At 40.2% G+C, this 14,377-nt stretch overlaps 1 long non-coding RNA gene across 2 annotated transcripts in view; it reads right to left on the reverse strand.

Moving 5' to 3' along the window:
* Positions 1-1,034: 1,034 nt before the first annotated feature.
* Positions 1,035-14,377, reverse strand: part of LOC141128295 (uncharacterized) — a 20,986-nt gene continuing 7,643 nt past the window's right edge. For both annotated transcript variants that reach the window (XR_012241670.1, XR_012241669.1), the window contains 2 exons: positions 7,992-8,160; positions 1,035-5,467 (listed from right to left, as the gene is read on the reverse strand). This is a non-coding gene — a long non-coding RNA (uncharacterized lncRNA). The remainder of the gene's footprint in view (positions 5,468-7,991; positions 8,161-14,377) is intronic.

Here is a 14,377-nt window from a genome sequence, read left to right on the forward strand (position 1 = left end):
TCTGGTAGTGAGCATTTGTTTTTCCACATTTATCTTCCCTCTAATATCTGTATATAGTCAGTTGATTTGTATCTTACAAATAATTCTAAAACTGCCTCATCCAAGCAAAAAGATGCGACAATGAATTTAAGCACAACCCAATAAGTAAAACTGTTATATATGTGGAACCGCAAAACCTTCCCATACATGAGTGCACAGGTATGATGTTGTAAATAAGCTTCTCTGCATGCCAAACTTTCAAATATTTAAATATAATCTCCAAGCAGATATAAAAGAGACACATCAATGAAGCTCTGTATTCAATAATACATCATTAACCACTTGCCGACCAAGCGCCAACATTTTACTGCGGTAGGTCGCCTCGTTCCCACGGATCGCCGTACTGGTACGTTGGCTCCTTTAAGAGCTATAGTTACACGGCGGGGGAGCTGATGCGCGTGGCCGGTGGCCGCAATGTCCGCCGGCCACCTGCGATCGCTCCAAAGAGAGCCAGAGCAGGAATCTGTCAATGTAAACAAACAGATCCTCATTCTGACAGGGGAGTAAAGAGAGATCTGCTGTTCCTAGTGAATAGGAACAGCGATCTCTCTCCTCCTCCAGTCAGTCCAATCCCCCACAGTTAGAAACACCTCCCAGGGAACACATTTAACCCCTTGATTGCCTCCTAGTGTTAACCCCTTCCCTGCCAGTGTTATTTATACAGTAATCAGGGCATTTTTATAGCACTGATCGTTGTGTAAATGTCTCTGGTCCCGAAAAAGTGTCAAAAGTGTCCGATCTGTCGGCCGCAATGACGCAGTCCTGCTAAAAATCGCTGATCACTGCCATCACTAGTAAAAACAATTTAAAAAAATAAAAATGCCATAAATATATCCCCTATTTTGTATAACTTTTGCGCAAACCAATCAATATACGCTTATTGCGATTTTTTTACCAAAAATATGTAGAAAAATACATATTGGCCTAACCTGTGGAAGAAATTTGTTTTTTAAATTTTGTTTTTGGATATTTATTATAGCAAAAAGTAAAAAATATTGTTTTTTTTTTTTTTTTTTCATAATTGTCTTTTTTTTGTTTATAGCGCAAAAAATAAAAAACGTAGAGGTGATCAAATACCACCAAAAGAAATCTCTATTTACGGAAAAAAAGGACAATTTTGTTTGGGTACAACGTCGCACAACCGCGCAATTTTCAGTTAAAGCGGCGCAGTGCTGTAAAAATGGGCTGGTGATTAAGGGGGTAAATGTTCTGGGTCTGAAGTGGTTACATTTGTTTCTTAAACTCAGTGTTAGGCCTCATTTACACTAACAGTTGGGGGGGGCATTAAAACCTTGCAGTTGATCCATGGTTTTACTACCCCCAACTGCTCCCCCTTATACTACAAAGGCAGCAGCCCGCAGTGTACACATGCCAAGGCAAAAACTATCCCTGCTGTTGCATTTAGTGGGTGGTAATTTTTGCTGTGGCATGTGTACACTCCTAGCTGTTGCCTTTGCAGTATAAGGGGAAGTGGTAAAACCACATGGTTTTAATTCCCCCCATCTGCTAGTGTAAACAAGGCCCGCATTTAAGAAAAAATTTAATGATGTAATATTATTCGACACATTCTACAGAATGGGAGCGCCCCACAGCCATGTGCATTATGGGGTTCAAGGGGTTAAACAAGGAACACAACCTGTAAGTAGTACTCAAAATATATATAAATCCAAAATGTTTTATATAGTGTTGGTGGATTAAAGCCTCTGTCAGTTTTTTACTCCTATCTGTGTCCTTGCTGAAGAGATTCACCCTCACTATTGGTCCTGGTGACTATTGCTTTCAGTAGAGAAAGTAATGGAAAAGCCAACATTTTTTTAACCTCTTGCCTACTGGGCACTTTTACCCCTCTTCCTGCCCAGGCCAATTTTCAGCTTTCAGCGCTGTCACACTTTGAATGACAATTACGCGGTCATGCAACGCTGTACCCAAATGACATTTTTATCATTTTTTTTTTCACACAGATAGAGCATCCTTTTGGTGCTATTCAATCACCACTGGGTTTTTTTTTTTTGCTAAACAAACATAAAAAGACAGAAAATTTTGAAAAAAAATTAAAAATGTTATAGTTTGTTATAAAATTTTGCAAACAGGTGATTTTTGTCCTTCACTAATGTGTGCTGAAGAGGCTACACTGATGGGCACTGATAGACTGTACTGATGCGCACTGATGGGCACTGATAGGTGCCACTGATGAGGTGGCACTGATGAAGTTGCGCTGATAGGTGGCACTGATGGGCACTATAGCAAAGTTTCATCAGCGCTCAACTGTGGTCATGTTGAAAGGGATCATGGGTGTTATAATAGGGGCTAGCTCCAAGGCAGCTAGACAATGACCATAACTGGATGATATGGGTGACAGTAAAACAAAACGGAGGGTGTCAGCGCTCAATTAGTTAAGAATAGAAAAGAGTCTCTGGGAAGCAGCATAAAACAGCATAGCAAGTTTATTAAGAAATGCAGATATGAAAGCCAAAATCCAAAGTCAATGAAAAGGTGGGAACCGAGGTCAGATCGGGTTGGCTCGTGCGGGTGGCATCCAGCGCTGAAGGGAGCTGAATGGACTCCTGCGTGACACCCTCGGTTTTGTTTTACTGATGGGCATTGATAGGTGGCACTGATGGACACTAATGAGGCGGCACTGATGGGCACTGATAGGTGGCACTGATGAGACGGCACTGGTGGGCACTGATGAGGCTGCGCTGACAGGTGCCACTGATGGGCACTGATAGGCAGCACTGATGGACACTTATAGGTAGCATTAGTGGGCACTGATTGGCAGCACTGATGGGCACACATTGGCAGAACTGGTGGGCACTGTTTGGACTGCACTGATAATCAGGACACTGTGAGCGTGAGGAGAGAAAAGCCGATAACCGGCTTGTGTTTATGAGCTTGTGTAATGAGCTGTCATTGGCTAACAGCTGATCACGTTGTGAAGGAACGCTGTGATTGGCTCTTTACCCCATCTGTGATCAGCTGAAGACTCGGTGATCACAAAGCACACTGCCCGCGTGCCGCAGGGGATGCGTGGGCAGCGCGATCATGGGGGGGTGTCCATGGATGACCTCACAGCATTGAAGGCCCGCACTGTAGCGGTCTTCTGGCTATAGTGCAGGTGACAAGCGGTTAATCTTTCCACTTTGGGGAAATAATTCCTCAATCTGGCCATAGACGGATCGAGTCTCGGCAGAGACCGGCCAACATTCAAACCATGTATGGGCAGGCTGATTGTACCTAAGTTGATCGATTGATCAGCTTGGGTACAACCAGCCTGTCGAACTTTCCATGCAATTATTGCCGGAGGCTACAGCCCCTAGCAATAATCACTGTGTGTTCTCCTGGTTGGGGTGGCTTTTTTAGGAAAAAAAATCACTTGATTTCCCCATCAACACAGTAAGTGTTGATGGGGGAATCAAGCTAGTTTCTTTATTGCAGGAAAGAAAATCAGATCATGTATGGCTGACTTTACTTCCTGCTGTGTCTCTGGGGGCAGGAACTGAAGGGAAATCTCCCCAATGGATCACAGGCAACAAAAATAGAAAGCTGACAGAGGTCCTAACCATTCCCTAATCAGAATTTTCCTAAACAGATCTCCTGTGGTACCAGACAGGACAGTGTGGAAAAACTTGGTAAATCTCAGGACTGGATGGACAGAAATACATATTGTTTGACAGGTAAAACAGCTCCCTTATATGTAACTCATCTGTGCACTTGCAGCTGTGTGCCTGGAGCTTAATAGTTCAGTCTTACAAGGTCAGCATGGTGCAACACATTGTTTTCTTGCAGAGCCAGGGGCTTTAGTTCTGACCCATCCGTTCTGTTTGTATACTATAGTCTAAAAAAGAGTGACAGAGTGAGCTGGTAGAGGGAGAGAGACTTTAAAAGCATGGTATATAGCAAAAATGTAAATATATACATTATATATTACAACCAGGTACAGCCTATTAACCCAAACAGACAAATTGTAGCTCCTATTAAATACCTCAGTATATGCTGTATAATTCATGTAAACATGGTTAAATGTTTTAGCTGTCATTTGACCAAACATGTGATCGGGTAAGTTGTTGTGATCTACTTGATGTTGACCATGGAATTAATATTGCTGTATACCTCCCAACTTTTTGAGATAGGAACGAGGGACAACTATTAGCAAAAGTATGTAGGCATAGGATACACCCCCTGAAAGAAGAATTTTACCAAAAAGGAATAATTAGTTAAACCCGCAAGTGCTGTTTTTTATCACTACTATTGCTTCATATTGGCTTTTGAAATTTGCAAATGCAGCAATTTCGAAATTGGATAAAAGACTTATATAGATAAATAGTGCATTTAATATACAACTATATAGATCAGACCAAAATGAGGGACAAATGAGAAGGAAAGAGAGACAGAGGGACTTTATTCTAAGTTGGGAGCTATGTGGCTGCAGGTAAGATATTTGCACCATCTTAGAAGTACAATCTCTTAAAGGAGTTCTATGGCCACCACATAAACTTTCATTGGATAACATTATCATTGTAATAACAATACAAACAATAGTTTTTTTTTTTTGCACTCCAATATAATCTTACTTGAAAATTGTCCTTTCATGCTGTGAGGTCTGCCTGTCTGCTGGTCATCTCTTTTCACAATTTCCTGAATTCCCTGCATGCTTTGCAGCTTCTCCTCTGTTCTTTCCATTTCTAAGGACTACATATCCCATGGTACCTTGCTGCCTGCAAGCAGTGATTCCTGTACGGACTCCGCTTTCTTGAAACTCCTCCTCTCAGCGCCTCTGTAGTTCAGAAGACGGGCTCTGTGAAATGTGTGACACAGAAGTGCCTACCCACAGGGCATAATGGATATGTGTTACAGAATTCAAGGAAGTAGCTGTGTGGGGATCTTCAAAAAGTAACTTTACGAACTTCGAGACCATTCAGAATATGGGGAGTAGGCATCAAATAATTGAAATACAATACCTAAATAAATATAGGATTTTACATTTTGCCCATAGATACATTTAATGTTTATAGAGAATAGCACAAAACAATCCAGTAAGAACAAAGCCTTTGGGCTAAAGGAAAGCCCAGAGAAGTCCACATCTACTTACATAACCTCTCTTATTCTTATTGATGGATTCCTGTGGAAGGGATCTCTGAGCACACAATACTTTGTATCTTAACAGGATAGGTTACAGTGGCAATAGACCATGTGAAGATCCAGTTGGTCAGCTTATCCATGGATCCATCATGCTTTATATGAGCGATTCAGGCTTATGGCGACGTAATTTTATTAGCATGGATCTTTAAAACCTTCTTTGTAATAGTTCAATGTATATATGTACATGGGGATAGGTACAATGGTGGTGAGGGGAGTGTAGTTCCTCGTTAAGCCTGGTGTTTCTCTTTTCATTCTGTTGCTTATGTTTTAGAGGAACCTGTAAATGAAACTGGGAGAGAGCAAAATGTAATAGTTCAAGAAACAACTGTTTTTATGAAAGGAAAGCTCACTCAAGTCAACTCAGTTTGGATGAACCGACTGTTTCCTACACACCCTGGCTTGAAAAAACTCTTGTGACTGAATCATACAGCCTTTTAGTGGTACATTTTTACTTACCTCAAACACGTTAAACACAAATTTTATATAAGCATGCTGATTTTCCAAATAATATATTTTTATCCTAGCCTATGTTTACATAAAACATTCAGTCAGGTTCAAGAGAATTTGAATAAAAATACCCATCCTACCCAGTGTTAATTTTGATGTCAAATTTCAATTTAGTTTTAGCCATAGTCTTTTGACTAAAATGCTATTTTAGTTTTAGTTGTATTTTAGTCACCTGAATTGTTTCACTGTAGTTTTAGTCATATTTTAGTCGACTAAAATATCCAGTACATTTTAGCCGACTAAAATGTACTAGAGATTTTAATCTACTAAAATACTAAAATCGAATGGGTTTAGTTAAATTGTAATGCATTATTTAAGCATTTCTCTAGAATCTCCAAACTCATTATATACTCCTGTAGTAAAAATCTAATAACATTTAGTGGGGAAGTAAGTGGGGGTGAGGGAGTGCACAGGGCAGAGAACTGGTCTGAGGAGGCTGTTATTTTACACAGTGCTAAGCACTGCTACCTTGGCGCGAGGGGAAACACTCATCTCGTGGTTTGCAGGACATTGGGGTTGATTTACTAAAGGCAAATCCACTCTGTACTACAAGTGCACTTAGAAGTGCAGTCACTGTAGATAGCTGTAGATACGAGGGGAAGCTGCTGAATTTATCATCCAAATATGCAAGCAAAAATGCTGTTTTTTTATTTTCCTTGCATGTCCCCCTCAGATCTACAGCGTCTGCATTTCCAAGTGCACTTGTAGTGCAAAGTGGATTTGCCTTTAGTAAATAACCCCCATTGCTCCAGAACTCCCAGGCAGCAGGCAGACAGAGGGAGCCTGCATCTTTCAGCCAATACAGTTTGTCAGGGTCTGAGGCTTTAACAGTCAGGCGGAGCTCTGAGGAAAGCGGAAGTTCAGGTAGGTAAATGTCCCTTCCTCAAATTTTCATTCTATTTTTGTTCATTGATGAAAATTGGAATTGATTTTCGTCATAGATTTCGTCAATTGACTAAATTAAAATTTTCATCACTGAAAAACATGCAACTGACGAAAATTATGACCTAAAGTGGTTTCAATATCCTGACTGGGCGTCATAAGACGCCCCCGGGGGCTGGCATCACGGCGATCGTTGTTGCGGTGTGTCAGTCTGACACACCGCAACTCCAATCTAGGTAAAGAGTCTCTGACGGAGATCAGTCCAATCACGGCTGATCATGATGTAAATAGGAAGAGCCAGTGATCGGCTTTTCCTCACTCGCGTCTGACAAACGCGAGTAGAGTAGAGCCGATCGGCTGCTCTCCTGACAGGGGGGTCTGTGCCGATTGTTTATCAGCACAGCCCCCCCTCGGATTCCACCCAGGACCACCAGGAAGGCCGCCCAGGACCACCAGGATGGCCATCCACACTGGACCACCATGTATGCCCCCTAAACCCCCAGGGAAATACTAATCTGTGCCCAGACAGCTGCCAATCAATGCCCAGGCAGGTGCCAATCAGTGCTCACTCACAATGCCTACCACTGCCAGTGCCACCAGGGATGCCTATCTGTGCCTCATATCAGTGCTGCGTATCAGTGCCCATCAGTGCCACGTATCAATGCCCATCAGTGCCCAGCAGTGCCACCTATTAGTGCCCATCAGTGCCCAGCAGTGCCGCCTATCAGTGCCCATCAGTGCCGCCTATCAGTGCTACCCATAAGAACCCATCTTAGCAGCCTTTCAGTGCCCATCAGTGTCGCCTATCAGTGCCCATCAGTGCCCACCAGTGTCACCCAGTGCCACCCATGAGTGCCCATCAGTGCTGTCTATCAATGCCCATCAGTGCTGAAAATCAGTGCCACCCATCAGTGCCACCTACCAGTGCCCATCAGTGCCGCATATCAGTGCCCATCATCAGTGCCCGTCAGTGCCCACTCATTGGTGCCACCTCATCGGTGCCGCCTTATCAGTGCCCATCAGTGAAAGAGAAAACTTACTTATTTACAAAATTTTAACAGAAACAAAAGCAAAACTGCAGAGGTGATCAAATACCACCAAAAGAAAGCTCTCTTTGTAGGAACAAAATTATAAAAAAATGATAAAAATTTAGTTTGGGTACAGTGTTGTATGACCGCGCAATTGTCATTCAAACTGTGACAGCACTGAAAATTGGTCTGGGCAGGAAGGTGTATAAATGCCCTGTATTGAAGTGGTTTAAAAAAAAAATTTCTCATCACTGACTAAATCTGTCAACGCAGAACCAGTGGGCCATAACTAACAACAAATTTACTAATGTCCCTCATGTGAACCTCTCTATTTGCCATACAGGGCAAAGCAACAGTTTCCCACTAATGCAGTCCTCCTCAGCAGCTTATACTTGCCTTCCTTTTGCTCCTCCACCACTCCATTAAGCCACTGGGGTGTAGGGAAAGCTCTATATTTGTTACAAGCCATCAGAGTTGCTGCTTAGACAGGGCTATAGACTCCTTGTATGACAGTGCTGGCCAATCAGTACCTGGTATTTCCTTCGTCTCCTGGCATTTAATGGAGCTGTGGGAGAGAAGAAAGGGTAAGTAATGGTACTGGGCATAAGGATGCAATTAAAATGAACCTATTGCTTTGCCCTGCATGGGAAAAGTATGGGTTTACTCTAAAGAACATCCATCATGAGATAAATATGCAGCTCGCCATTAGCAGACTTCCAATTATGCAAGGTCTCTGACTCCATTTGACTTCAATATTTCTGAACCACAGACCCAGAACAAGAATGCAGCAAATGAGTGTCAGAATTCCTTATCTATATGCTTATGCTAGGTCAGTGACTCAAAAAGTACTAAAGCCAAAGCAGCCGCATGACGCCCTGCCAATTGCCATTCTCGGAAAGACAGGTCAGCAATGACATCCTCTATTGTTTTATCACAACATGTTTCCTTCAAATCTTCCTAGTCTAGTTTGTAGAGTCGTTTAGACAACTGGGCAACTTTTCAGCTAAACTACACTAGTGATTTTTATTGCTTAGTAGCAGCAGATTAACTTCTCCCTGACCACTAACTCATTTGTATCACACTGATTCTAAAAAGTAGCATTTGTCCTCAAGAGCATAATTTTTTGCTGTGCCTTGATTAAAAATCTGATAACACAGATCTTTGGCTTGATCAGTTTCATATCAGGCCAATGGGGAGATGGTAGCCGGGGCCTCATTTGTTTATTTTGACGCAACAAACAATGCCTGATTTAAAATGATGGTGGCCGGTCTTCTATAACCTGCTAGTGCTACAAAGGTATTGAGTGGTGTTCACTAATAAGACTAGTCCCACACGTGCAGTGGAAATAATAGAGCAGAATAACAACTTTAACGGTTAAGTTCATCTTTAAAAAAAATAAATAAATGCACATGATTTTTCAGGTAGAAAATGTGCATTTATTTTTATTTTTTTTGCAGGAGCCTGAAAAGCATTTCACCCTCGATCAACAGATTATGGATGCAATGTCAGGCTCCCGCACACTCTTCCCCCAGCTTTGTGCTTCTGTTACAAAGCTAGAAGAAGAATGAATGTATTATAAGCGTGCTGATCAGCGTGCTCGCAGTTCTTTGAAACTACTAGTTCGTATTCTGCAGTGGTAGATGGGACTTGTAGTTTTTTTATTCACAGACAGCTGTGAATGAATAAATTAGCTGTACAAGTCCCACACAGCCGTGACGTTTTTAAACTGTGACAGCAGGTGCGGGGAGAGGATGTAACACTTTACTAAAGGTGAACCTCTCCTTTAAGAGATGAAACAAAACACCAAAGAGCATAAGCAGAATGATCTATAGAAAGTACAGGCTGACAACTTGACAGCTTCTCCATAGAAAATAGTTATTTAAGCATTACAGCAATAACATCATCCAAAAATTCTTACGCGTTTCGGCCTTAGGCCTTCATCAAAAGCATAAAAATATGACATTAAAAACAAGTATACATAAGGGAAGCAGCCCTTGTGAGGTATGAAGGGCAAAATTCACTTAAATGAAAAATCAACCCATTAATTGGTTACAGGTGGAGATGACGTTACCCGGCCCATTTCTGGATGATGTTATTGCTGTAATGCTTAAATAAATATTTTCTGTGGAGAAGCTGTTGAGTTGTCGGCCTGTACTTTCTATGGATCTTTTGTGAGCTTAATTAGCCAGAGCACTGACTACACACCAACTATACTATATAGCGGTTGAGCTTGGGTGAGTTTTTCTCTTGCTACTTTATCATAAGCAGAATGACCCTGCTGACCACCTTCTGAAATTGTTAATTGTCTGGCTGTATGTAATTGACTGGATTAAGCATGGAGTAAGAAAAGTCAGAGTAAAGCTAGAACAACTGATTTGCATACTTGGTCAGGATCTAAGGTCTGGAAAGGGTAGAAGCTATTGTATTGCAGCTGTAGCAGAGTGCCCGCAATTACTCACAATGTTTAGATACAGATGTAGGCCCCTTTAACTCCATTTCTCACAATTCCTGGACACATCCTAGAAAGATACGTTTCTCTGCTTCCCTCCCTCATCAGCTCCACGAGACTACACCTGATGTGGCAGAGGTAGCTGGGCAAGTGATCTTCAACCAGGTGAGATGCCCTCCACTGTCAGAAAGGGGTGTGCAGGCAGCCAGGCAGGAGCCTAATATCACCCAGCTACTCTAAATGATCCAGCTACTAAGGGGAGTCCAGTGAGATGGCCCTTTTTTTTTCTATGTTACTGGAGCTACCCTAGAGTTTACTGAGAGGGATGATGTCTATGAGAATAATCCAGAATAGCTGTTCTGAGCTGTTTTACTGAAGAAGTGATTCTTAGCTAAACTCTCTGTCATTATAGAGTTTTATAGACTATGATCTACAACCATATGTTACCCTGATTGAGTCACAGAGACAATCTATGAAGAGTCCATGTTTGTGCAGCTTTCATAATCTGTTGTGTGTTACTCTTCAGTGTATATATATTCTTTGTATTCTTGCTTCAAACTTTGTATTGGGCTAGTAGCTGGAAGTTACAGATACTCTCTCTCTCTCTGGTCATTTGGCTTTAACGAGGGAACTGTCTCCTCTGAGTCAATTTTGGGTATTCGTCACTGGAGTGGTCCTCAGAGGTTGTTGTGATTAGTGATATTTATCCTTGCACTCACCAATCATATGGGGGAGATTAACTAAAACTGGTGCACTCAGAATCTGGTGCAGCTGTGCATAGTAACCATTCAGTTTCTAACTTCAGCTTGTTCAATTAAGCTTTGACAATAAAACCTGGATGTTTCATCCACCAGTTCCTGCATCATATGTCTACAAGCAGGATTACCACTCCCCCTAAGGAGAGAAAGAATCAAATACCTTTCTTAGAAACACCACTGTTCTTCTCTACTGTCAGTTCACCCCAACTTAGAGGTGGCATTGGTTATTAGGGGGTCTGAATGGGATAGGGGGTTAGATAAGCATGCATTTATGAAGGCATACAGCCTTATTTAATATGGTAATGCAAAGTACAATAACTATGTAAGTGCAACACTTGATAGTTACCATTCTAAAATCTTTTTTTTTACTGAACCAACAATGGGAATGAAACAGGATTGGTTGCTATCAGTGACAACCTATTATCACATTGTACACGCTTACTAAATAAGCTCACGTAGCTAAGATAAAAACATTTTACAGCAGCCATACAAATGCACTCCATTCCAAGACCCTAGCAGGAGAAGAGGGAAAAAAATGTACTTTCTATTAATTAAATCAAATGTTTCCAATGAAATGTGCTCTACTGATATTGTGTAAATACTCTCTGTAACCATTGTTATACAATAAAGTGCCCTTACTCTATAGCAATTCAATGCAGTATTGCATAATTCTACTGATGTCAAACCAGTATAAAATAGACTCTGGTTGCTATGGGTCATGTTGCTTAACAGTTAGTTCTTAAAGTCCATCACTGTCGCTTATCCAATTATAGGCCTTCTGTCATCATCACATACAATGCAGGACCTGCAGGATCAGGTAAGTAACACTGCTTATTCTAATCCCCTTGAAAAATAAAATTAGCATTTAAACCTCGCAGTGCTGGGAGGGAGGAATTGCATTGGAAATTTTTACAGCTAGTAAAGTGCCCAGATTAAGACCTTTATTTGGGCCAATGCTACAGTGTAGGTTATAAACTTGTTGGACAGTGAAGGGTCATCAATATAATGGATGAAGACTATCTATATTAATATTTTCCAGATGTGTGCGTGATGCTGATCTTTTTTTTTTTCCAACAGTAATTTACTTAAACTGGAGAGTGCAAAATCTGATGCAGCTCTGAGTTGAAACCAATCAGCGATCAGGTTTTATTGTCAAAGCTTAATTGAACAAGCTGAAGTTAGAAGCTGATTGGCTACCATGCAGAGCTGCACCAGATTTTGCAGTCTCTAGTTTTAGTAAAACAACCCCTATGTGCAACTACACAGAAAACCTTATGGGGTTGATTTACTGAAAAAGTAGAGGTTGTTCAGTTGGCACTGTTGTGTTCACTTTGCAAAAGTGTACGTTCACTTAGATTATAAAATAAGGTGAATCTTTGTTCTCGTTGAACGTCCTATCATGTGCTTTTTTGATTTAGCTTCAACATTTTAACTGAATCTTCACTTTACAATGTGAAAATACACTTTTCAAAAGCGAATAGTCTTTATACCTTTATTCAATCAACCGTGTGTGTGTACGCACGTATTTTTCAAAGTGACAAAAATATCCTGCTTGTGAGCTCACAGGAGGATAATATATGTTATTCTACATCACAAAATATTCAAAGGTGTAAATGGTGAAAGTAATGCAGATCCAAGGTAGATATATTTTTATTAAAATTCAACTTTTACTTTACAGCAGGTAACTACATCCCTGAACACACCTGTTTCTCCCTGTTCCAGTACAGGTGTTACCTGTTTTTCTTTATCAGCTACTCCTCCTTTCTTTAGGGAGTTATATTTGTGTTGGCATTTTTTGGTAGTTGTGCAATAAAATACAACAGTAACACCTCGTCCCTGTAAAATGCCTGGAAGCTTTTTGTGATTGAACACATAATCCCACTCGATTTGGCAAGATGTTCTGAGCACAGGGAATAGCTATGGTTAATGTAGTCATGGAAAAGCACAATACTTGTGAAAGATGAGTGGTTACCTCTGATCCAAAGGAAGGTCAAAGCGTACATCAAAGTTTTCATTGATAATATTGCACCGTTCACATTGACAACTATAACAGTTTTAGAAGGCATCAGCTTGGCTTATTTTAACGCAGGTGATAGCTCTCTGGTCTTGAAGCTAACACAAGCTGTTTTCCTGAATAAATTAGACCTTAAGGACCATATACAAAAACAAGACTTTGTAAGCATCTTTCTTATTCATCGCAAAGTCTGCATCAATCTAATCTGTGGATGGCTGAAAATAACTTTGAGGGGACGCTAAAAAAGGAATACATTTAAAAAGTTTGACGTTTGTAGCATATAAACAAGCAGATTACTGTAAAAGTTTTAGGTTTTTAATGGAATAAAATTTGAATCTGGAATCAAGAAAAGGAATACTTTCCCACTGTAAATTATTTGAGTGTGTGTGAGTGTGTACGCTATTACTATTTTATGTTTTTTATGCTGGAATTCTTAGTCACTTAGTGCAGTTGTTAATGGTTTAAAATATATTTTATTATTACTTATTATTTTCATTTTCATTTTTAGGTACATTAGGTACACCTGCTCAGTATAAAATAAATTAATACATTTAAGTGAAGAAGCCCTTTTTGTAGTAATTTAATGCCAATGAAGCTCTATTCACTATGGTTGGGGATGGCTTTTCAGACATTGACAGGAAAAGTACATAGGGCTCTGAGGTTAATGACATGAGTAGCCATTTTATTTAAGACTTGGTTATGAAGATCCCACCTGTATTATCTTATTATAAATATCCAATACTCTGATTTTTCCTTTCTTAAAGTATTTTATTGTTTTGTTTTGTTTTGTTTTTATTTAGAGAAGAAAAAAATAAATGAAATAGGCTGGTACAATAACCCAAAGCCTACATGTTTTTTGTTACACCCTTGCCAATTCAAGACAAAAAAAAGTACTATATTGTTGTTAGCTGATCTGTCATTGAAATGAATATGTATAGTCATAAAAAAATAGGAATGAATAATCAAATAAAGGACTAATAAAAATGAAAAGTAATATGCATTTTATTAAATAGTTATTAATACAATTTTTAGTATGTGTTGTTAGTATGTGTTTGTGAACTTGTTTTCGATGTGTGTGTGTGTGTGTAGTTTGTGTGTGTGTGTGTGTGTGTGTGTGTCTGTGAGTGTTGCATTCATTTTAGTTTTCTATGCGAGGCAGTATATTTGGGCTACAATGGATCTTTACAAGCAAAACTTAAATTATGAAAAACATAGCACAGCAATATCAGTCTGTACCAGCATGGTGTTTCTATTAGACCCAGGAATGACATTTAAATAAATAACAAGAACTATAGCAAAATAGTTAATTTGCCAGCTCTATGAACTGACCAATGTAAGTCATGGAGGCTCTACAGTTCATCACTGCACTTCACAATATTCAGCCTAGTACAGGTGACTTGTTTATGGGCTGAATGTTAAAGCTGTGACTGCTTGCTCTATACCTGTAGCTGATAGTTGTACTACATGACCCAAGATACATTAAGATTTATAAGTTAGTAAACACTGAAATGGTAATACTACTGAGGCCTATGGACCAGTGGGTTAGCATAGAGTGTGGGAA

Source organism: Aquarana catesbeiana, linkage group LG02 (genome assembly GCF_042186555.1).
Source record: "Aquarana catesbeiana isolate 2022-GZ linkage group LG02, ASM4218655v1, whole genome shotgun sequence".
NCBI classification, from domain to species: Eukaryota; Metazoa; Chordata; class Amphibia; order Anura; family Ranidae; genus Aquarana; species Aquarana catesbeiana.